Raw genomic sequence first — 26096 nt, forward strand, 5'->3', positions numbered from 1 at the left:
ATGATCTGTGCATTTATATGATTTTTTTTTTTTCCCCAAGAGTGTTTCTTGTCCAGTAGGAGTGAGAAAGAAGGCAGACAGGGAAAAAAAAAAGAATTCACTTTTTGGAGGTGACCAACATGACAGGAACAAAATATGTAAAATTAGCCATTCCAATGTTTATATTTTTAATGATAAAATGTTCTTTTGATTAGAATCACTGAAGCCTCTGAGTATTGATTGGATCACATCTAATTATTTCAAACACCCTCATGCTGTAGGAATGCTGGAAATGAAGTCAGGACATCAGTTCTTAAGAGATACTAACTGCTGCCCCTAGTGCAGTAACTAGAGATTTGAAAGATACTAAACACTGTACCAAAAGAGACTAATCTGTGCACCGGAACGTTTTCCATGCATCCTTAAAAATGCCATGTATACTGCGATTAATCATGACAGTAATGCTCAAATCTGTACTGCACAATTGTTAGTATGAATTTAGTGATTTAGCCAGACTCAATGAATGATGGAAAATTTTAGCCTGTCATATGTATAAATGACAAAGTACAAATCATTTTGTTAAACAAAAATCAACAACAGTGTCATTACTATTATATGCTTAACACCTGAGTTGCCCAGACACAGGTTTCTTTTTATTAAATGTTTCCTTTCATTAAACAAGATTTATTATGTCATTGATATTTTCAAGGGTCACAATTAAGAATCAGATTTGGTTATACAATAAATGAATCTTTGGACACCTATATCTCATCCTGGCTGTAAATGGTTGGCATAACTATAGAGCACAGAGTCACTCCTGAGTTTTAATGATATTTATATGACTTGTCAGCTATGTGATCATAGGCTCTGAAACTTCCCTAAATTATGCAGATAATATTAATATCTATTTCATAGTAGGTATTGTAATAAAATTATAAATGTAAAATGTCTAACACGGCATCTGGTACATTGTGAGCTCATAAAAACATGTTATTTGATATCATTATTAATACTATTATTCTAGTTTACTATAGGTATCACTACAGAAGCACCAGAAGAACAATGCAAGCCATGTGATAGGACTCCTTGTGAACTCAATTTGATTTTAGATACTGTCAGATGGACATGAATGCCCTGGTTGAAAAAACTGGTTGAAAAAATTCACCAAGGCTCAGAAAAAAAGTAGTAAGGCCAGTATTTCAGAACACACCGAAAGAAAATTCCAGGAGCTGTCTGAATATGGTATCATATTCTATCAGAGCAGCTTTTTTTCCTGCTAAAAAATGCTGTTGGGGCTCTTTGACTACGTGATTTGAAAAAGTGGAAAGGCTTTATCATTATTACTAAAAAATACAATGAAAATTGATCTTCTGTTTCTTCGTACAGTATACTACAATACAATAATGAAGGGTTAGAGTAAATTTCAATAAAGGCAAAATTAGGCCTAGAGAAAAGATTTTTCATGGTTGGTAATAGAATCATCATTGTTAGAGGTTATAAAGTCAAATAATATGATACGGATTCAAAAGCAGCTGCTTAATTAATTACTCTACACAAGCCACGTAATTGTGACCTGAGGCAATTTCATAAAGGGTGAAATTGTTAAAACTGAATATTAATTATACTATAAAATATTAGTATATCAGGAATTCTAGATAAATTGCATAAGTTGCATAATGATGAGAGAAATGAGAAAATATTTATGTAAAGTATTATATCTATTCTTATTTGATGCTTCTGGGATAGAAATTTTCCATCTAGGGGCGCCTGAGTGGCTCAGTCATTGGGCATCTGACTTCGGCTCAGGTCATGATCTCAGGGTCCTGGGATTGAGCCCCGCATCGGGTTCTCTGCTCAGCGGGGAGCCTGCTTCTCCCTCTCCCACTCCCCCTGCTGTGTTTCCTCTCTTGCTGTGTCTCTGTCAAATAAATAAATAAAATCTTTTAAAAAAAAAAAAAAGAAATTCTCCATCTAGAGAAAGAGCCAGTCACTGTTTCTTTTATTATTGTCTCCTAGAGTTTTCTGCCTCATTACTACATTTAGCAGAACAGCCTGGCTTTTTTTTCCAAAGATTTATTTTTTATTTGCGAAAGAGAGCGCAAGAGCATGGGTGTGGAAGGGGCAGAGGAAAATGGAGAGAGACAGAATACACAAGCAGACTCCCACTGAGAGTGGAGCCCCATGCAGGGCTCAATCCCAGGACCCTGAGATCATGACCTGAGCCAAAACCAAGAGTCAGATGCTTAACCGGCTAAGCTACCCAGTTGTCCCAAGACAGAAGGACTCTTGAAGCTATTACCAAATAAATGTGTAAAAAAGAGCAATAGAGATTTGAAGGAGAGATTGGCAGAGAAAGTAAAATGGGAGAGACTCTCTAGATCCAGCACATCAATTTTAGGTAATCCCCTTTCACGGAGTCCTTCAAAAGTACATATATTTTAAATTTTATTCTTATGTGCCAATATTTTTCTAGTTATGGGTGATTGAGTAATAAGACAGAGCTCTTGCTCTCATGAAGCTTCTTTTCTAGTGTGAAAGACTAAAAATAAATCAATGCATAAAAATATATCAAAGGATGATTTTAGGATCTGATAATCCCCACTCTTACATAGAGAGCTACAGAAAGAGCTACATAGGCATGTAAATATAACTTTCATTTGAGGGTGGAATATTCTTCAAATATGACACTTATGGCTCAGAAAATCATGTAACACATATCAGATGGAAGGCACTTTAGATTCATGTCATTTGCTTTTATGATGAGGCATTCAATTTGTATAGGAACCTTCCGCAAATTAAGAGTAGTTTTTCAAAAGAAAAAATTTATTTACTAATATATAAATGTGTGTCTCCTAAAACCTACAGGTTCCTCCTGTGTTTGTCCTATAAAAATGTGCTATGGGATCCATAGAACTTCCCAACCTGATTGGATATTCTTGGTGAAATGAGTTAAAGACAGGAATTGCAATGCAGCCTGAACAATGTCTAAAGCCTTCTTTATCAAAGGCCTAACTGGAAACAGACAGACTTTGAGGTCCGTTAGTAAAAAGGTCCCAGAAATACACTCAAACATGTTATATTTTGCACTCAAAATCCACAGGAAATCTACCAAAATCCACCAAAAGAGATGCATCTCTCTGAATGCTAGTAGATACAAGGAAAATTGACTTTTCACATGATATTTATTATGGCATTAAAAGAGCCTGAGATTTGCTCTTCAGAGCCAACAACATATCTCTAAAGTCTCCCAGATTTTAATCTCATGTCCTACCTATCAATATGTCTGATGGGCATGATCCTTTGAGTAGGACAACATAATCATCGTATCTGCAGACTAAATGGAAGCATGAAATCAGAGAACCTTAGTAAACCTCTTAAATGAGAGAGAGAAAGTATACACTTGTGCTGCCCAGGGCAGGCAAATATCTGTTTTTGATATTATGCATTTTTTTAAATAAACAAACATCTTCCAGATAAGTTTTCCCTTCCTTTCCCCTTTGTTTGGAAAGGAAAACTTGTTTCTGCTTGTCTGGAAAACTCTTTGTCTTTCCTTCAATTCTGAATGATAACATTGCTGAGTAGAATATTCTTGGCTAGAAGTTTTTGCTTGCTTGTCTGTCTGTTTTTCTTTCAGCGCTTTGAATGTATTGTGCTACTCCCTTTTGGATTACAAAGTTTCTGCTAAAAAATCTGATAGTCCTACGAGAGAGTATTCTCTCCTATGTAACAAGCTGTTTTTTCTTGCTGCTTTTAAGATTCTCTCCTTGTCTTTAACTTTTGACACTTTAATTATAATGTGTGTTGGTGTGAGGTTCATTACGTTCATCATATTTGGAACTCTCTGGGCTTCCTGGATCTGGATACCTGTTTTCTTCCCACAGTTAGGGGTTTTTAGCCATTGTTTTTTCAAATAAGATTTCTTCCCCTTTCTCTCTTGTCTGGGAGCCCTATCATGTGAATGTTAGTCCATCTGATACTGTCCCTGAGGTCCCTTAAGCTATCATCATTTTTTTCATTCTTTTTTTCTTTTTGCTGCTTTGATTGGGTGAATTCCACTGCCTCATCGTCGAGTTCACTGATCCTTTCTTCTTCACTTAATCTGCTACTGAACTACTCTCATGAATTTTTCAGTTCAGTTATTGCATTCTTCACTCTATGATTTATATTTGGTACTTTCTTATATTTTCCATCTCTTCTTTCATGTTCTCACTGTGTTAATCCATTCTTCTTTCCAGTTCATTAAGCATATTTATGACCTTTACTTTGAACTCTTTATCAAGTAAATCACTTATCTCCATTAACTAAGCTTTTTTTCCTGAATTTTTATCTTGCTCTTTTATTTGGAACATATTCCTGAATTTCTTCATTTGCTTGACTGTCTCTGCTGTTTTATTTATTTATTTTTTAAGATTTATTTATGTATTTTAGAGAGAGAGTGTGTGAGTGAGCATGGGGGGAGGGGGCGCAGGGGCAGAGGCAGACATAAGACCCAGAAACTTAAGCAGACTCTGTGCTGAGTGTGGAGCCTGATGCGAGGCTCGATCTCATGACCCTGAGATCACGACCTGAGCCGAAACCAAGAGTCAGATGTTTAACTGATTGTGCCACCCAGGCGTCCTTAGTTTCTTTACAATAGATAAAACCACCTCTCTCAGTCTTGAAGGAGTGGCTTCTTTTAGGAGATAAGTATTTTTTTTTAAATCCTGTTCTAGCTCTTTGTTATCTCTCAAAACTCCATGCTTGTCCAAGCAGCCTATTATATTTTTGATAGCTTTCGGTAATTAAGGATGTGCAATGACCTTTTAGGGTCCCTAAGGGCAGGATCTCAACACCTAGATTCAAGCTGATTGGAAGCCAGACCCTTAGACAGAAGCTTTCAAAAGTAAGCAAAATATAGAACCTCATGGGACCTCACGCATAAACTCTGCTGGCCACCAGAGCCAGGCAATCTGGCAATGCCCTCTGTCAGGCAGTTGCAAAAACGGGGGTCCAGACAAGTGTATAAGCTCTTCTCTGGGAGGTACTGGTGAGCTGGAGTAAAGCAGAGAGATCACCAATATGTTATCTACAGCCTATGTTCCTTGAGAGTAGCTCCACAGGCCACCAGATGTGTGTCAAACCTGAAGCCTACCCCCCAGGCCAAAGCTCTGGGAAAAGCAAAGAGGCCTCCTTTGCCCATGAAGGGGTGGGCCTCAGTTTGCTATCAGTGCCCTGGGGGTGGTAGTCCCTCAACAAGTGTCTCTCCGATTGCCACAGTCCAGGGGAACCCAGGAATTTAGGCCCTCTGTATCACCAGAGCCAGGAGATCAAAGGGCATCCCCTGAGAAGCAACAGCAAAAATCAGAGCCCCAGCTGTAAAACCCAGGACACCAGACACATACAGAGTTCCCCTCTAGGAAAGACTAGTGCTCCGGAATGCAGCAGAGGAGAGGTGAAGACAGCACGTGCCCTCCAAGGTCTCTGGAAAGGGTTACAGTCAGCACCTGAATGTGTGTTTAATTAGCAACTTGTACTCCAGGCTGCTGGAGTACATGATGGTTATCAGATAGGCTCCCTTCACAAAGCTCCTGAGTCAGTTGCCCCTTGCTGTGCCCTCAGGGTGGTATCTGTTCAAGAAATGTTTCTCTTGTGGGACACAAAAGTATAAGTCCCACTGGCTACCAAACCAGGCAATGTAGGGGTGTACCTGACAGCAGCCACAAAAACTGGGGTGCCAGATAGGGGTATGAGCTCCTTCCCGGGTGACACCAATTGTAACAATCCCATGGCACCATGAGCACAAGCTCCTCTAGCCTCCAACACCAAGCAGTCAAGAGGTGTCCCCTGAATGGCAGCAGCAAAATCTAGGGCAAGAGATGCATGTAAAAGCTCCCTTCTGGGAGATACTGGTGCTCTGAAGCACAACAAAGGAAGAGCACAAAGATGTCAACTATCAGGAAGAGAAATCAAGTAAACAATCCCATTTATAATTGCATCAAAAAGAATAAAATACTTAGGAATTAATTTAACCAAGGAGGTAAAAGACTTGGACTCTGAAAGCTGTAAGATACTGATGAAAGAAATTGAAAATGACATAAATAAATGGAAAGATATTCTGTGCTTGGAAGAATCAACAATATTAAAATGTCATACTGCCCAAAGCAAGGTACAGATTCATTGCAATCCCTATCAAAAACTCATTTTTCACAAAAATAAAACAAGTAATCCCCAAATTTGTATGGAACCACAAAGACCCCAAATAGCCAAAGCAATCATGAGAAAAAAGAACAAAGCTGGAGGCATCATGTTCCCTGATTGCAAACTACACTACAAAGATACAGTAATTAAAACAATATGATGTTGGCACACACACACAAAAAAGACACACAGATCAACAGAACGAAATAAATACCCCAGAAATAAACCTGCAATTAATGGTCAATTAATTTATGACAAAAATCCCAAGAATATACAATGGGAAAAATAATCTCTTCAATAAATGGTGTTGGCAAACTGGATATTTACATGCAATCATGATCTTACACCATACATAAAATTTAACTCAGAATGGATTAAAAATTTGAATGTAAGACCTGAAGCCATAAAACTCCTAAAAGAAAGCACAGGTCTTGGTGATTATTTTTCTAATCTGACACCAAAGCAAAAGCAACAGAAGTGAAAATAAACTAGTGGGACTACATCAAACTAAAAAGCTTCTGCACAGCATACTAAATGGAAGAAAGTATTTGCAAATCATATATCTAATAAGAGCATAATATTCAAAACATATATGTGGAACCTAAAAAAATTAAAATTAAAAACATACAAGAAGAAGAAGCTCATAGATACAGAGAACAGGTTAATGGTTGTTAGAGATGGAGGGTGGTGGGTGGGAAAGATGGGTGAAGGGGGTCAAAGGTAGTAAAAGAAAAAATTAATAAAAAATAAATAGCCTATGCCTGGTGACATGTGCTGTTGATTAGTTATATAAAGAGATCTCATCTAGAACAGCAGTTGTAGTCACTAACTAAACAACATGAAGCCTATATTGGGAATAAGACAAGCTTCCCCTAGAACTTCTATTTCCAGTATCAGTTTGAGCACAAGGATTAAGACACCCCTTTCCCAGACACCTTCGCCTCCATTATCAAATGTCTAGAGAGAGTAATAGAAATCATCCATGTACAAAACCTCCAGCTTTGCCACCAGGATCTGCTCTGAATCTACTGAGACTAATTTAAATAGCCCCTTTGATCTGTTTATGTTAGTATCAGAGGAATGCCCAGAGTTCTAAGTCATTTCTCATCTTCTGCTCATTAATGTCCCTATGGCCCTTTATATTCTTACTGAGCCTCTTATCCTCAATTCGTGAAACCCTTCCACCCCTCTTCAATTTCTTAAACACTTCAAGTAGAACCCCATTATTTTACCCTTTCACAACTTCTAAAACACTGAAAATTAATGATACATCATCATCACCAAACTCTTTTCTAAATATTCCCTGTACTTTCTTGCTCTAAAGGAAACCTAATTCTTCCCTCAGGACTCTGATTTCTCTGCAGGAATAACTGTGTATTTCTCTTACCACTCTCAGGCCTTCACATGTCAGCAGAAATGGTAGGTGTCCTCCTTAATTCTCATTGCTGCTTCCACACAATTCTCCCTCCTTTATCCCTAAATTCCCCAGTTTTAAATCTCATGTCACCAAATTGGAACATCAGATTACTGCTTCATATATATATATATATATATACACATATACCTTCATTACTGCTGTCATATATGTACCTCTAACATGTTAGTCCTGATTCCTCAATGATTTTATCTCCTGTTCACCAATGCTATATGATACATGATTCCAGTTTAAATTCTTTGTTATTTAAAAACAAACCTACAGGGTCTTTCCAATGACCTTGAACCTCTTCCCCAAACTGATCTGGTCTTTCTCTCTACTGCTCATTTCCATAGAAGTATCTTAGACTGTGGCATTGTCAAGAACTGTAAACACTCCATAATCTTATTTCCAAGTATTCAAACTCCAAGTCTGACATTAAGACAACCCCCAATTCATAGATCCTATTATTTTTTCACTGTCTCTCATCTATTTGATGGTCTTTCTTCCCTTTCTACTAATCTTAAATTATATGGTGCTAGGGGCTGAACTGTGTCCCCCTCAAAATCCATATTCTAAAGCCCAAATTTCTAGTACCTCAAAATGTGGCTTTGGAGATAGGTCCTTTAAAGAGGTAATTAAGATTAAATGAGACCATATGTGTGGGCTCTAATCCAACTTATCTGTTGTTTTCTAAAATGACGAAATCTGGACACACTTAGAGACACTGAGGGGGTGTGTGTGTACAAAGGAATAATCATATGGGGACACAGCAAAAAGTGGCCATCTACAAGCCAAGGAGAGAGGCCTCAGGAGAAATTTCCCAACACCTTGATCTTGGACTTCCAGCCTCCAGAACTCTGAGGAAATAAATTTGTATCGCTGAAGCCACGTGGTCTGTGTATTTTGGTTATGGCATCCCTAGCAAACTAAGACAGATTTTGGCACTCATAAGTAGAGTTTTGTTGAAACAAATGCCTAAAAATATGGCAGTGGCTTTGGCATGGGTACAAGCTGGATGAATTTGAGTTGCATGTTAGAAAAAGCCTAGGGTCACCTAGGTGGCTCAGCTGGTTAAGCCTCCAAACTCTTTGATTTCAGCTCAGGTCATGATTTCAGTCATAGGATCGAGCCTGCATGGCCTCTGCTTAGCAGGGAGTCTGCTTGAGATTCTCTCTCCCTCTGCCCCTCCCCCCGCTCACGCGCATGCACTCTCTCTTTCTCAAAATAAACACATAAAATCTTAAAAAAAAAAGGAGAAAAAACGAAAAAGCCTAGATGGACTTGTAGAGACTACTGGCAGATATAAGGACATTAGAGGGGATTCTTAGGTCAAACCTGAGATGGAAATATGGAATGTGTTACTAGAAACTACAGGAAAGGTGATCCTTGTCACAAAGTGGCAAAAAACTTAAAGAACTTGCTGAATTGTGAGAGAGACCTCAGGAGAACCCAAACCTGACAATACATTGGTCTTGGACTTCTGGCTTCTAGAACCGTGGGAAAAAAAAAAAATCCTATTATTTAAGCCACTCAGTCTGTGGTATTTGGTTATGACAGCCCCAGCAGACTAATACACATGGTAATGCATTAAAAGTACTCTCTCTCATAATTTTCTTCCATATCCCTGACACATTTTATCATATTTGCTTCCCAAAACCACAACTCTAGTTACATCCAATGTCTGTCTATTCTACACATGTAACATATATCTTGAGTAAGTCTGGAGCAAAGAAAAAAAAAAGAACTTCATATTAAAACCACATTGCCTGGTCTTGTTTTAAAATTAAAACCACAGATGTCAACTGGGCCCTTAATTGCATTGCAATTATCTTATACTTTCCTAACACATTGATTTTTCTACTTTTAAGAGATTATTTCACATATTTTCTTCATATCTCAAAGTTCTAATACTTAAATATCCTCACTCCACAATTAAAACTTTTCTTCTTCTTTTACTAAGAATTTGAAACAATAGAACATAATTTCCACCATCTTTCTTCCCTACATCTCATCAACCAGCATCTACACCTGAATATGCTAATTTCCTACCTGTTACCAAAGATCTCTGCTTGTATCAGAAGATAATCCCTCCACTTATTTTTAACATTTTTATAATTCTGCTGACTTTTTTCATCCTGGAATAGTAATTTTTACAGTAGTTTTAAGTTTCCAGAAAAATATGCAGAAATTACAGCCAGTTTTTATATATACTCTCACCACATTTTCTCCCATTATTAACATCTTGCATTAGTACCCACTCATCCATTTGTTACAACTGATGAAACACTGTCAATACATAATTATTAACTAAGGTCCATGGTTGACATTAGCATTCACTCTTTGTGTTGTATAGTTCTATGGGTTTTAACAAATGCATAATGTCCTGTATGTATTATACATAGCATCTTATTTGCTTCTAAGTTTTGGCAAATATGAATAAAGCTGCTGTAAACATTCTTTGCAGGTTTTTGTGTGTATATAAATTTACACTTCATTTGGGTAAAAATCTAGGAGTGAGATTGCTGATTTTATGGTAAACTTATGCTTAGCTTTGTAGAAACTGCCAGACCATCTTCAAAGTGGCTGTATCACTTGGTATTCCCACCAGCAAAGACTGAGAGTTCTTATTATTCAATATCCTCACAATCATTTAGTTTGTCAGTGTTTTAGATTTTTGCTATTCTAGTAGGTGTGCAGTAATATCTCTTTGTTGATTTAATTTGCAATTCTCTATGACATATGATATTGAACATCTTTTCACATGCTTATTTGCCTACTGTATATCTTCTTTGGTGAGATGTCTGTTCTGATTTTAATCCCTTCACTTTTAAATTAGATCTTATTTGGTTTCACCAACTCAGTAACAATATCCCAGTATCTCCTACAATTCCTTTTTTTTAATTTTGCTCTCTACATAATTACTTCCATCACCAAAAAAAAAAGTAGTATTATTTTTTCCATCTTAAAAAAACAACTTATCTTGTTTCACATATCCCTTCATTTGTACAAACTTACAACAATCAAGGTTTTGTCCTATCATTTCATTAAAGCTACTATTTAGAACTCCATGTACTGGGATGCTTGGGTGGCTCACTCAGTTAAGTGTCCAACTCTTTGATTTCAGTTCACATCATGATCTCAGGGTTGAGGGATTGAGCCCCTTCTCTCTCCCTCTGTTCCTGCCCCCACCACTCTCTCTCTCAAATAAGTAAATAAATAAAATTAAAAAATAAAATATTTTTTTAAAAATTTAAAAATTAAATTAAAAAAATAATAATAACAGAGAATGTGATTAGATTACCACTGCTGCATCCTCAAGTCTTTGAGGATTTGCGTGATTTGTTTTTTTCTCAGACACATATTATTGCACTGGGTTTACCAAGTTGGAAACCAAGGGAAGCTCCAGAGTTTTCAATCCACCTGACCTTAACACCCCCTATTATAGAGGTAAAGGAGCCCAGGACATGAGAAATAGCTGATGTGGTCTTGGTTTATTTCTCTATTTTATTTTGTTTTTAATTACTGTTTCTGTTCTTCACTTTGATTGTTCTGCTCTGAATTCGTTTACCTTCTTGGGGCCCTGATACCACGCTGGCTTTTAAAAGGCACCTCCCCTAACAGTCTCAATGGCATTCCTTGAACTCCACAATTCTGAACAAACTGTTTTCTTAAAACCAGCCTATACATAATGTCTCACTTTTTAAATTATCACATAATGCATGAAACATTTAGGCCATGCCAGACCTCTTACACCTCTCCTATATCAGTATCTGCAGAATATCCCTTTTGGGCTTTTTCACTAGGTGCTTCCCTCTAGCACCATCAGTAGAGTCTACTCAGTTTCCTCATCCTCCATTCCAAACCAACCTTCCCTTCCTTTCCTCCTTAAAAATCAATGTTTTTTGAGACATGTTTCACACTGAAACCAAGCCTCTACTCTCAGTTTAAATCCACTGTAGCCAAACCCCCAATAAAAAACAAAACAAAAAACCCATTGTAACCAACTAAAATTTATTAATATATATTAATTAAAATATTACCTATTTTAATAAAATATTAAATAAAAATAATATTATAATAAAATATAAATACAAAATATTAATTAATTAATTAATTAATATTAACTAATTGATACATATTATTTACACTTGGAAATAACCTTTTCAATTGGTGGGGGTTGGATATGGGACATTGTTTCTCAGATGGCTGTGACTTTCTCTTCCCTGACTGTAACTATATAAAATTATTGTTATATTCCTGACTCTTGAATCAGGTATTTAGATGGCATGGGAGAAGTGAACACAACTATAGTTAATCTCCGGCATGACTATGTTACCTGGAGTTACAGGATCTCCTATATCCAAGAAGTTGCTGTTTTTCATACAATTGACTCAAGTTGCAGAGTTCACAAAAGAGCTAAACATAAAGAGAATTACTGATGAAATATCTTGTACAAGTCCCAAGAGAAGTCATTATTTTTAAGAAAAACTTTTCAATATTTATACTATAATTTATCAACATAATTGATTTTACAGACAAGTTAATACATATTACATGTATCATATATACAGTAAATAGCATAAATATATTGTAAGACTGGTTTTTCACTTGTGCGTATTATTTAAGTTCCAGAAATACTAAAGAATAGATAGTTTTAGATAAACCCCTATAGGTCTCCAGATATTGCAGATAGAAATCTAACTAATTTTTACATATTTAAACATTAAAATATTGATTTAAAAACCATTTAGGACCATGAAATGTTACAAGTACAAAACTTCAATGATATTAACAGATGTGGTTTAAAATCATTACTAATACTTAGTATTATTAGTGTTTGCAGAGTCCAGATACACTCCTGGAGTCAGGTTTGCCTCAGAAAATTATGATTTTTCTTTCATCGATGGTACTGCTGTCTTGTTTAGAATTATTTTCAGTCAGTACAGAATTTATTCACTAGATGTATTAATACTACGTCAGAGTACTGCGGTGGCATGACTTTTCAGTAGCATGTTCTCCTTAATGGTCATAGTTGTACTTATCAGATAGCTTCAGATTTTGTAATTTCCTAAGAGGTATTAACATGATTTTTACCAACAGAATTCAATAACTAATACGAGATTTTAATACATTTAATCTTATTTCAAATGTAAATTAGAGTCAACCCTATGTACTGAATACCTCTGAAGAGACCCTATAGGTACAAGAATTGACACGTAGCCTCTGCTATGACATACGTCAGTGGGAAAGACAAAACATATATATTTACAGCAGCATAAAATATACAATTTATTATCATGTACACTGAGTAGAAACCATGGTCAGAGAGAGTCAGGGCAAAAGATTTAAGCACTCTGTTATCCTGTTAACACAGGCTTTATCCTAAAAATCTATTTTGATCAGCAAAGGAAAACCGCCCCTAATGGCAGAACCACTGACGCATAAGTATTTGGTAGTTATCCTTGTTGGTTCCTAAACTGGCCCAGCACAAAAAAGAGCAAACACAGGCAGAAGAAAGAGGCAGACCATTCCAGATTGGCAGGCGGCAGGTTTAATAAGCAAGAGAATTTACTTACAAGGCTTATCTCATGCAGTCACAAGATGAGTAGATCTTGAAACCTGTCCACCAGAATCTTAAAAGTTTATACAGAGGTCTTAACTGGATTCAACAACGTATTCAGCAGATGGTCTCAACAACACACTGCTCTGTCAAGGCTGTGTCCTTGAAAATGACTCCCACTGTGGGAATGGTTGGCAGAGCATATATTCCAAGGATAGGGACAGGGTGAGAAGTCTCCTATTCCAAGGTCCAAATTGTGTATCAACCAGTGGTCATGGACTCGCAATGACCTCTTCCAACAATCCTCTATAGGTCCATACAGATATTATTTCAGAATATTCACATGTCAAAACTCCTAAGGAAATAAAAAGGATAAGCAGATTTTTGTAACACCATAAGTAAAAGAAAATAGCTAATATAGAAAAAATATATGGATTAGTGACTGAAGGGTAGGAAAAAGGCTTGAAATGGTTATACATGCAGACATTTTGGGTTTCATATTTTAACACAAATTTAGGCAAAACTAGAAGAAACTATATGTAACGTGACTTGTGCTAAAATCCATCCACAACTAAAAACAAATACAAGAAGAGGAAACAAAATTTAGGAATTAAAAGTAAGAGTAGACTTGAACCAGACAGATCTTGTGCAAGAAACAGAGAAGAAAATATATTTGATAGAATTTATCCTAAAACTCATTCATATTGTTCACATTTTTCTTTTCAAATACAAATTCCAAATGAGTCTCAAAAGTTGAGTTTATATCCTGATTCTCAGAGCACTAGTCCTCCTTTCTACGATTTCGCTTGCCATAGTTTCAGTTACCCACAGTCAACTGCGGTTCAGAAACAAGTAACTGACCTTCTGAGATGATCCTCCTTCTGACATATCATCAGAAGGTTAAGAGTAGCCTAACACTACATCACAATGCCTGAGTCATTCACCTTATTCTATCTCATCCCATAACCATTTCATCATGGTTCATCACAAGAAGGAGGAATTCAGTACAAGATATTCTGAGACAGACAGTGACTATATTCACAACATTACAAAATATTGTTATAACTGTTCTATTTTATTATTAGTTATTGTCATTAATTGCTTATTGTGCGTCATTTATAGATTAAACTTTATGACAGGTAGGTGTATATAGAAAAAAAAACATAGTATATATAGGGCTCAATATTATTCAGTTTGAGGCATCCACTGGGGGTTTTGGAACATATCTCCTGCAGATAAGTGGTGACTAGTATATTCTTTTAAACAATTTTTCAGCTTAGCAAAGCAAGCTATGTATTTTAGCACAACAAGAATGTTGCCATTTTAACAGGACAGGAGACAAGTGGATTTATTATCAATGCTTTAAGCTCCTACTTCAGAAGACTAGAATGTGCTATAAAGTTTCTGATCCGATTTTAGAAAATATTTCAAATCCACTGAGATTCTCCATTCTCCACATCTCTGGAACATGATTATTTGAGAACATCTGTACTTTCACAAGACTGCCTGCTTCTGTGTTGAGACATAAAAACAGAAGAAAATTGAGCAAGCCAGTTCATGTGGTTCACATCAAGAAAACAAGGGAAAAAAATAATTTTAGAGTGCTAGTTACCCAGTTGAAAGATACAAATCGTCAAAGAAGTTAAAATTTTGCTGAGAACTTACATTTAGCAGTCGCAAGTAGATTTCTCCTTATAACATGTCACACAATTGTGGTTTTAAATAAAGTCTAAAATGTTAAGGATTATACTCTTAAGACAACATGTATTGATTTTAGGTATAAAATATACATATCCTTATCATAAGCATTTTTTATAATAGAAGACTTCAGAAAGAAGAGAAAAATACTCTTGGCCGTCTCAAATAATTATATTTTTGTGTATTAAGCAACAATTTATAGCCTTAAAAACCTCTGTAAAGAGGTCTATAAAATATCCCTATTGTTTCCTCTGAACAATTTAATTGAAATATGAGTTATAATTTTCCATTATTTTAAATAGTCCCCTTTATTTTTCTTCCTTCTCATGCTTTATATAAATTCTATAAGAAATAACTGCTTTGATTTTAAAAGAGATAATTCACTTCACTCATGCTATTTTTAGAGCACAGATATTAATTTATGATTTTATTGGTTTTGGTTTAAATAGTACCTAGGGGGCAAATGGCAAACTCAACCAACCAAGATCCAAAAACTTCATAATGAACAGAAGAAAAACAAAATTAAAATGTTTGACAAAATAAAAAATGTTTCGGGGCACCTGGGTGGCTCAGTCAGTTAAGTGGCTGAGGATCAGGTCATGATCTCAGGGTCCTGGGATCGAGCCCCATGTCGGGCTCCCTGCTCACTGGGAGTCTGCCTCTACCTCTCCCTCTGACCCTCCTTCCTGCTTGTGCTCTCTCTCTCAAATGAATAAAATCTTTAAAAAATAATACATACATACATACATACATACATACATACATAAAGCTTCAACAATCCTTTTGCACTTCACTTACCATGACAAGGTCTGGGCTGGTTCTGAGTTGTTCCTGAATTTGTCCCAATTCCAAGATGTGGTCATCTGTTCTCTATTTTTAACTTGCTAAATTTTAGTTTTTACTTACATTTAAAAAGTGGAGAGGGAGGCTACAGTTGACAGCAGGTTAGCATTGAGGTGGCATGCATGGGAAGTAACAGAAATACAAGGGGAAAGAGTAGAAGAAACAAAAAGCTGTAACAGATTTCTCTGGAAAGTGTCCTTCCATGCTAACTCACCTCAGTATTTTCTGGAGTTGTGAAACTACGCAATAGTTAATATTCCTCTTGAAGCTCTTTAACTATACTATTTAATTACAAGAGGGATGTATGTAAGATATTTTGGGAAAGTATCCACTCGGGCTCACAGGTACAAACTCATTGTGTGTGTGTGTGTGTGTACCCACGTGTCTATGTGTGTCTACACGTTTCTGTATTTGGGGGGTACATGTATGTATATATGTATACATGTGTGTATACATGTATACATACTTCTAAGTACAGTGTTACTACAGTATTTCTACATGTCATCAACATTAAATCTTCAATCACTTCTCTGTTACTTCCATCACCTTTCGGTAAATGACTTCTCTGAATCTTACCACTTGTAGCCTTCTTAACAGGTGGACCATTTTTCTACCACAATCCATACATTAATGGCCCTGGAGTTGGTGCTAAGTGTCCTCTTTGCATTCCATTGTTGGTCTCAGATCACTCTCCCTTCTTTACTTTTGAAAGCAAACAATACTGAATTTCATGTCATTGGTCCATACTACTACACTTCAGAGGTACTTTCTTCTACACTCTCAGCTCATCCCCACTTACGTTTTAGTCAATTCCTCCAACACTACTCCTGTATTAATTTTGGGTAATTTAATTATACATAAAGATAATCATTACTTCAACACTTCTCTTCCAGTGATCTTGCCCTGCTTACTACCTCAGCTATTCTCTGCCATATTCATGTCCTAGACCCTGCTATTACATAGTAATTTTCCTCCAATCTTAATTTCAAGCATCCCACACTGTTATGGGATGAACTATGTCACCCCTACCCTAAATTCACATGTTGATCTCCTAACCCCGTGTATCTCACAATGTACCGTATTTGGAGAAAGAGCCTTTAAAAGGGGAATTAAGGTAAAATGAGGTCCTATAGATGGTCCTTAAAGCCAATATGATGGTGTCCTTATAAGAAGAGATTAGGACACAGACATTTGTGTTCTCAGAGAAAATACCATGTAAAAACAGAGGAAAAAGATGACCATCTGCAGTCCTAGGAGAGAGGCCTCAGAATAAAACCAACCCTGTCAGAAACTTGATCTTGGACTTCTAAGCCTCGTGAAATAAATTTTTATTGCTTAAGCCATCCAGTCTGTGGTATTTTTAAGGCAGCCCTAGCAAACTAACACACACAGTATCTACAACCCCCTACCATTTCAACACATTTATTTTATTACACAATCTCTAATAATTTTTCAACCCACTGTGACCTAGATCTATTGATGATACAGCCCTCATCTCCCTAATTTCCTTCTTGCCCTCTTTTCCTAATTTGAATTCCATGTTTAACCGTTTTAGCTTTTTACTGAATTATAACATGCACACTGGAATATACATGCCATATATGTGCAACTTGATGAATTATTACCAAGTGAATATTCTCATGTAACATCCATGTAACCATGTGATCATGTAACATGGTTAATCACTTGATCCTTCCTTGGCCTTCTCTTCCTTCATTGTGTTACCTTAGCGTAACACTGCCCTGGTTAAATCCAATTCTCCCTCTACTCTGCATGTGCATCTGTAAAGGTAAATGAGTCCTGAAAAAAATCTGTAGCCATGTGTGTGAATTCTCACATTGAATTCTAGAAGGGCCTTGATATTGATTACCTTGATCTACTCTCTCTTTAACTTTCTGGACCAGGGGTCAGCAAATTTTTTCCATGAAGACCAGATATTGAATATTTTATTCTTTGTGAAACAGATGGTTTTTGTTATAACTGCTCAACTAAGCCAGAGGCATGGCTGTGTACCAATATAATTTCATTTACCAAAACAGGCAACAGTCTGAATCTGGCCCATGGCCTGCAGTTTGCCAGTGCCTGTTCTAGACCATCATGTATAATCGTCTCTTCTTTCCTCTAATAGGCAAAACCCCCCAGAGCCCATTCTGATTCTTAAATGATGACCTTGATTCTTAATCCAATTAGAAAATTAAGCAATGTTTAAAAAGAGTATTATCTCCCTCCATTAAGCCTAGCCATTGCCAGCATCTAGACACATCCTGGTTTCTCTATCATCACCATAGGTTAATTTTCTATACTCCTATTTAAGGCCAACATTTTCAACTGTGCAATAGATCCTATATCTTATCATCTGCTAAAAACAACTCAAGCAATCTTTCTCCCAACTCATCTATTTTTCTCTTTCTACTAGATCATTTCTGTCAATTACAGAAATAAAAACAAAAACCTTAACACCCACATCCCTTCCCTTTTACATACTTTGACCAGGTTTTCTATATTCCCTGAATCCAGTACCTCCTTTTTGCTCTCACCACTCTTCCAAAACTGCCCTTATAAGGGTCACTGATACTATCCTCATTGCAAAATCCAATGATCAATTCTCATTTCTGATCTTTCAGTAGCATATGGCATAATCGACCCCTTCAACTTCCCACACTGTTTCTTCATTTGTCTTTCAGAACACTTTACCCTTCTGGGGTTTTTTGTTTTGTTTTGTTTTTGTTTTTTTTTCCCTCCTATTGCTGCTCATTCTTGATCTCCTTTGTTGGTTTAGTGTGATCACATTAATAATATGGGAGGGCTCAGTGCTCAGTCCTTGACTTTTTCTCTCTTCTATCAGTCCTCACTCCCATGGTTTGTGGTTTTTACATATTATCTATATGATAACACTCTAAATTATTTTGATTTATAGCCAGTTTATATTTCAACTTCAGAGTCATATAATGAACTACTTCGTTAATAAAGTTTGTTTACATTTAAGTAGTATCAAAATATTGTACTACTCTCCAATTTAATATGACTAAAATCAAAATCCCAGTGTTTGCTCTCATTCTGCTCTACCTACAATTAATGTAACCCCATTTGTCTGATTGCTTAGATCAAAATGTACTGTCATCCTTGCTTTCTTTTTTTCACATCTGACATAAAATCCATCTGAAAATTCTACTGATCTTCAAAATATCTACAGAATCCAAGTAATTCTGAACTTCACTGCTAACACCTTGCTCCAATCCAACACAAGGTCTACTCTGGATTTTTGCAAAAACATTTTTTAACATTAACATCTGACTTGGATGCATCTGTGAAGTAAGAGCCCTGTGAACTGGTGAATGTCTTAAGTATATCCCATCTCTCATATCAGCTAGGGCATGCACCTTCTACATTGTTCCTGTTCTTGACTGCTTCCAAATCCAGATAACCCAAATCTTTTTTTCCCAGAGTAGGCCAGGTAAAATACGAGACGAATAAATCCCCAGTAAATAGCAAACCAACCGCCCTGGAGCTGCTGCAGCCTCTGAATGGCCTCCTTGCTCAACTTAACCAGGGCCCGCCCCAGAGGCGGCTGCATGGTGAGGACCAACTACTGCAAAGCACCGACCAAGTGCTGAAATCCAAAAAGAAAAGGAAGTGTGCACACACCACATGTGGACTTTCTGGCAGGAGTCCTGAGCGTTGTTCCAAAAGCCTTTTAATTAATCTCTGTGCCTCCACCTTTGGACCCATATACTCTACTCTCAGCCAATCTAACAAAGTAATTATTTTAACATATAAGTAGATCATAGCATTCTTTGGTGCAAAAACCCTAGCAAGGTCTGCAAGAGCCAATGTATTTACATTGACCTGTGAGAGCATTAACTAGCTCCCAGTTTCCTTACTAAAGCCATCTTTTATTATTATTATTATTATTATTACATTCAGGTAGCCACTGTATAGTACAGAATTAGTTTTTGATGTAGTGTTCAATGATTCATTAGTTACGTATAACATCCAGTGCTCATCACAGCATAGCATGTGCCCTCCTCAATAGCCATCACACTGTTACCCCCTTCCCCTACCCTCCTTCCCTCTGAAACCCTCAGATTGTTTCCTGGGGTCCATAGTCTCTTATGGTTCGTCTCCCTCTCTGATTTCTCCCCCTTTGGATTTCCCTCCCTTCCCCTATGGTCCTCCCTTAAAGCCATCTTCTACTACTCTTCTTTCCTTTCACAGTACACCTGTGTGACACAAGACCTCCTTGAGCTTCCCTAACATTTATGTTCCAGTCTCAAATATTTTTGCACTAGTTTCTTGCTCAGCTTGGAAATATCTTCCTTCATGTGTGTGTATATCTTGCTCCATCACCTCTCTCAAGTCTCTGCTCATTTGACACCTTTCTTTTGGTGGTCTATCCTGACTGCCCTAGTTAACATTCCAAAGCGGTACTCCTTACCTACCCCCTGCTCTTTAGTTTGTTTTGTTTTGTTTTGTTTTGTGGGTTTTGTTAGCCCTTGTCTCTTTTTAACTTACTATACAAGTCAAAAATTTATTATATTCAATGGCTGTCTAAGCTGATTAGAATGCAAGGATTTTTAAAATTTTATTTTATTGGGGCGCCTGGGTGGCTCAGTTGGTTAAGCGACTGCCTTCAGCTCAGGTCATGATCCTGGAGTCCCGGGATCAAGTCCCGCATCAGGCTCCCTGCTCGGCAGGGAGTCTGCTTCTCCCTCTGACCCTTCTCCCTCTCATGCTCTCTGTCTCTCATTCTCTCTCTCTCAAATAAATAAAATCTTTAAAAAATAATAAATAAATAAATAAATAATAAAATTTTATTTTACTTTCCATAACTAAAACCCTAGGTAGCACATGGACACAGTAAAAAATGTATGTTTTCATCTAGAACTAATGATGTAATGTATGGGGATTAACATAAGAATAAAAAAAAAATGTATGTTTTACGTTGGAAACTGGATAAGAAAAATAAATATTTGGGTGAATGAAAATGAGAAAAAAACAAATAGGAAGACTATGAATATATGAGTTTAATTTCTGAAATCTTGCACTGGAAAGTTACCAAAAGTGCTTTGGAAAGAATAAGAAGTCAAATTACATTTAACTTGATCAGGGTTTTAATAATTTCATCAAAATATTTTGTTACCCCTTAAACAGGCCACAGGTTTATTTCAGTGGAATAAGCAGAGATTCCTGGAACCTTGAAAATTTTTAATTTTATCATCATATGCCATGGTATCAACTCAATTAATTCCTTAGTAATCAGGAGACTATTTCCAGAAGGAATTCACATAAATACAATTATCCTAGTTGCTTAATCTGTAGGTAAAAGTATGTATTTACTCAGAAATTTAATAGAGCATCATTTTCATATTCTTGTCCAGTAGCCATTCCTCTTACTGCTATGCTTTTCTACCTCCTACCTCTGCTTCTACTCCTACAAACACATTAAAAGTTCAAAATCACAATTGTGCTTTATTTACATATACAACTACATATACATGTATATATTAAATTGAAAATCGTAGAGGCAGAAAACCTCAGTTGCATTTAATTTCAAGAACTTGATAGATCATGACATACAAAGTAAACCAGTTAATGATTTATCTTTACCGTGGTAATTTCTTTAAGAAAGTATTTGATGCAAACTGTACATATACTGTAGTGTGTGTGTGTATGTATGTGTATATATGTGTGTGTGTGTGTGTCTGTATATCTATGTGTGTGTGTGTGTGTGTGTGTGTCTTAAGTTTTTTAAAATAAATGTACCCTAGTTTCAAAGATGGATCAAACTTAAGGTGTTAGGAAATCTACATGTTTGCAGATACTCACATATTTGAGCTAGAGTAAAATAAACACAAATAGTACCAGGATGTTTGATCAGATGTTTCACTTTGCACATACACATAGCTTTAATGTTGATATTTCCAACTTTAAATGAGTACTGCTTCTGGCCCCAGTTACAGTGTCCATGTGGACATGCAAAAGTATAAATCAGTTATTAATTTCTATTTTTTTAAGATTTTATTATTTATTTGAGAGAGAGAGAGAAACAGCATGAGAGGGAAGAGGGTCAGAGGGAGAAGCAGGCTCCCAGCCGAGCCAGGAGCCCGATGTGGGACTCAATCCCAGGACTCCAGGACCATGACCTGAGCTGAAGGCAGTCGCTTAACCAACTGAGCCACCCAGGCACCCTATTAATTTCTATTTTTAAGACCCAATACTGATTTAGCTAATAGTATGAGTGGAATGTCTGGCCTCCTGAATATATGCTTTGAATTTCACTATTCAGCTTGAAGGTTTGAAGTCAGATTTTTCTTTTTTTTTTTTTTTTTTAAAGATTTTATTTATTGGATAGAGAGAGACACAGTGAGAGAAGGAACACAAGCAGGGGGAGTGAGAGAGGGAGAAGCAGGCTTCCCGCTGAGCAGGGAGCCCGATGCGGGGCTCGATCCCAGGACTCCGGGATCAGGACCTGAGCTGAAGGCAGACACTTAACGACTGAGCCACCCAGGAGCCCCGAAGTCAGATTTTTCAAAACTACCAGATATTCTGACAAATATTAGAAACTTAGGCTTGATATTCCAATATGTAGATATTAATTACATATATTTAGCATTTACTAAGGAAGAATGGTCATTCATAGTACTATACTGTATGTTTATGTTCACTCTAGTGAGTTATCCCAATGTTTAAATAGAAAAAAAAAATGTGTATTTTCAAGTCCTTTTGAAGAGATCTAGATAAAATCCGACCTCATTAACTTTGTTCCCTATAGAGATATTCTTCAGAATGCTGAAAGAAATGTTGCTTTTACCTTTATTTTCTTAGCTATATCGATTTTGGCATTCAGGTCCATGTTAGGGCTTAGAATATAAATTGTATGCCTGTAAAATTTTCCATTTTGTTAATGTCTTTTATGTGGCAAATTCCTCTTGTTCCTTATTATGGTCTATGAGTATAATGAGTGGATAATGATACCCAATATTCTGGATCATTTTTTATATATACACCATATGCATGCAAATTTGATTTGCCTAATACTCTGATCTTTAATTTGCATTTTCATAGAACTAGTTGAGTATTATGAAGTAAAATTATATTGACTGGTTTAAAATGTTAAGTCATCATTATATGGGAAATGTTCGAAGGCATTAATTATAAATGAATCATGAAAAATATTCTCAAGGCACACATCTTGAGTTATAATGTGGTAACAGCTACATGTCCTAAAGATTTATTTTAAAGTTAGGGTGCATATCCAATGCTTTGATTAAAAAATTAAACTGAGTTATTTCAAAAGGAACATATTCATTTTTTTCTTACTTGAAATACCAATGTGTGTATGTTTATGTAATTCTAAGCTGGTACAAATTAGATAGAAATGGCATAGGTATATAATGGCATAAAAAAATCCAGAGACAGCGAGTGCATATCAATATAAATACCTTAGATTTTTATTCAACAAAAATATATTGTAATGCTTACTGCCATAAACTTTGTTTGTAAAAATACTAATAGAGGCTCCTAATCTGAATCATTAGAAACCATCCAGGTCTTAGCATGAGACTTTTGCCCTTTATCTTCTGGTTACAAACTAACAGTATTTTCAAACCAAAAGGCTGAATCAGGTAAGGGAGTTGAAACTAGCTACAAATATGTAAGCATCCTAGTACTAAACCAAAGTCTAGCTAAATGTGCCCAGGTTTCTGATTTGAGGAATCCAGACAAAAGAAACATGATGAACAAATATCCTGACACATAAAAGAGCATGGTGAGGGTGGAAATAGATGTATACTTGGTTTTATTTTATCAGTCTTTCTCAATCTTACCTGGTTACTCAAAAATTTAAACACAGAATTGATATATAACCTAGCAAACCCACTTAAAGCTATATACCCAAAAGAATTGAGAGTAGGTATTCAAAGAAATTATTTGTACATCCATGTTCACAACAGCATTATTCACAACAGCAGAAGGTGGGAAGCAACTCAAGCATCCACAAACAGATGAATAAACAAAATTGTGATATATACGTACAATGATATATTATTGAGTCTTAAACAGGATGAAAATTCTGCACATGCTACATGAATGAACCTTGAAGACATTAATGCTTAGTGAAGTAAGCCAGTCACAAAAGGACAAATACTGTATTTTAGCCATTATATGAAGTACCCAGAGTAGAGAAATTCATAGAGAAACCATGTGAAATGGTGATCACCAGGGACTGAGGGGAGGGGAGAATCATGAATCATTGTCTAATGGATATGGAGTTTCAGTTTCAGAAGATGAAGAAGTTCTGGAGATGGATGGTGGTGATAGTTGCACAACAATGCAAATGGACTTAATGCCACTGAACTGTGTACTTAAAAATTGTTAAAATGGTACATTTTATTTATGTATATTTTCCCACAATTAATCAAAATACAAAAATGAAAAATTTTTTTTTGCTGCGAAGTAATACAGTGACATTAAATACCACTAAAACTTTTAATTAGATAGAACACTCAATATTTAGAGAGATTGAGTTATCAACTAGTTCTTTTCAGAATAAGTCTGAGAAGTTGGATACCTGTAATTACAGAGGCCCAAAAGTTTCATCCCTGCATCCATTTAGCAAATGACTAAAAAGTGTCCTTGGCTTCCAGAAATGATTGCTTCTGTTACATAAAGTTCTGTACCTGATCTTACTCTATAGGTGGGAGCTTGTAGGAGATATCATCACCTGCAATTTTTAGTAATTTTTGCCATTTTCCTCAGAAGCATACTTTATTGTTTTTTTCTGTTTGTTTGGTTTATTTTCTCTTACTGAATCTATCTCACATACTCAAAATTAATGACTAAAAACTGTAGCATCAGTGTAAGTTTGTGATGATTATAACAACTGTGATGTAGAAGTATGAATGGTGATGAAAAATACTCCATCCCTCCGTGGAAGATTGTATGAGAATAGAGACCTACAATTGGCTACTACCCTCTGGGTAGAGTTAAGAGACCTAGCAGTTGGTACGACTGCCTAGAAGTTTGGTTTCATAGTTGTACTTCCTTGTAGCTCTAAGTGCTCAAGGATAGTAAGGACAAATAAACTGTATGCCTTCCATGGTAGGAAGAATTCTAAAGATGTCCTGCCAACATTCCTCTCCTCTAGTTATTCAATTACACACTAATCTACATACTTCTGTGAAATGGTCTTGCTGACTAAACTAAGGCTTCAAATCTTAAAAAAGAGCAATTATTCTGGATTATCCAGGTGCGACCAAGCTACTCACTTGAACCCTTAAAGCAGAGAAACCTCTCTGAATGTGTGACACTGATGGAGGAGAAAAGGAAGTTAGTGAAATTCACACAGTGAGAAGGACTCAAATCTCCATTGCTGGTTTGGAGAATGAAAGGGGTCACAGACTAGGGCATGAAGACTTCCTCTGGAATCTTGAGAACAACCTACTACTAACAACCAGTAAGGAAATGAGAACTCATCCCTAAAGTCACAAAATGCTGAATTTGGCTAACCAACTGAATGAGATGGAAGCAGATTCATCCCCTGAGCCTCCAGAAAGGAACACAAGTCTGGAGACACCTTGATATTGGTCTTATAATACCTGGAGAAGAAGAACCAGTTAAGTGATGTGAACACAGACTTCTGACTTATTGAACTGTGATATAATAAATTCGATTTGTTTTAAGCTTCTACATTTGTTGAAATTTGTTACAACAACAATAAATGCAGACACAGCTCTCAAATAATTGCTTAACGGAGAAAATGCTCCAAGGAAATTTCCTCATGTTGGGTTTAAACAGAATGGGAATATTGAGATCCTCTTAATCAGTCTTCAAAAATGAGGATCCTTTTATTTTATTTATTTTTTATTTTTTATTATGTTATGTTAATCACCATACATTACATCATTAGTTTTTGATGTAGTGTTCCATGATTCATTGTTTGCATATAACACCCAGTGCTCCATGCAGTACATGCCCTCTTTAATACCCATCACCAGACTAACCCATCACCCCACCCCCCTCCCCTCTAGAACCTTCAGTTTGTTTCTCAGAGTCCATAGTCTCTCATGGTTCATCTCCCCCTCCGATTTCCCCCAACCCCATCGCCAAAGGCAAGGGAAGCAAGGGCAAAAATGAACTATTGGGACTTCATCAAGATAAAAAGCTTTTGCACAGCAAAAGAAACAGTCAGCAAAACCAAAACACAACCGACAGAATGGGAGAAGATATTTGCAAATGACATATCAGATAAAGGGCTAGCATCCAAAATCTATAAAGAACTTATCAAACTCAATACCCAAAGAACAAATGATCCAATCAAGAAATGGGCAGAAGACGTGAACAGACATTTTTCCAAAGAAGACATCCAAATGGCCAACAGACACATGAAAAAGTGCTCAACATCGCTCGGCATCAGGGAAATCC

At 36.4% G+C, this 26096-nt stretch overlaps 1 long non-coding RNA gene across 16 annotated transcripts in view; it reads right to left on the minus strand.

Moving 5' to 3' along the window:
- The window catches only part of LOC102742234 (uncharacterized), a 676629-nt gene that overhangs the window by 315031 nt on the left and 335502 nt on the right, over positions 1 to 26096 (minus strand). For all 16 annotated transcript variants that reach the window (XR_014147837.1, XR_014147834.1, XR_014147838.1 and 13 more), the window contains 2 exons: positions 13150 to 13488; positions 11910 to 11989 (listed from right to left, as the gene is read on the minus strand). This is a non-coding gene — a long non-coding RNA (uncharacterized LOC102742234). The remainder of the gene's footprint in view (positions 1 to 11909; positions 11990 to 13149; positions 13489 to 26096) is intronic.

Source organism: Leptonychotes weddellii, chromosome 8, assembly GCF_054177405.1.
Source record: "Leptonychotes weddellii isolate Sample4059 chromosome 8, ASM5417740v2, whole genome shotgun sequence".
Classification (NCBI taxonomy): domain Eukaryota; kingdom Metazoa; phylum Chordata; class Mammalia; order Carnivora; family Phocidae; genus Leptonychotes; species Leptonychotes weddellii.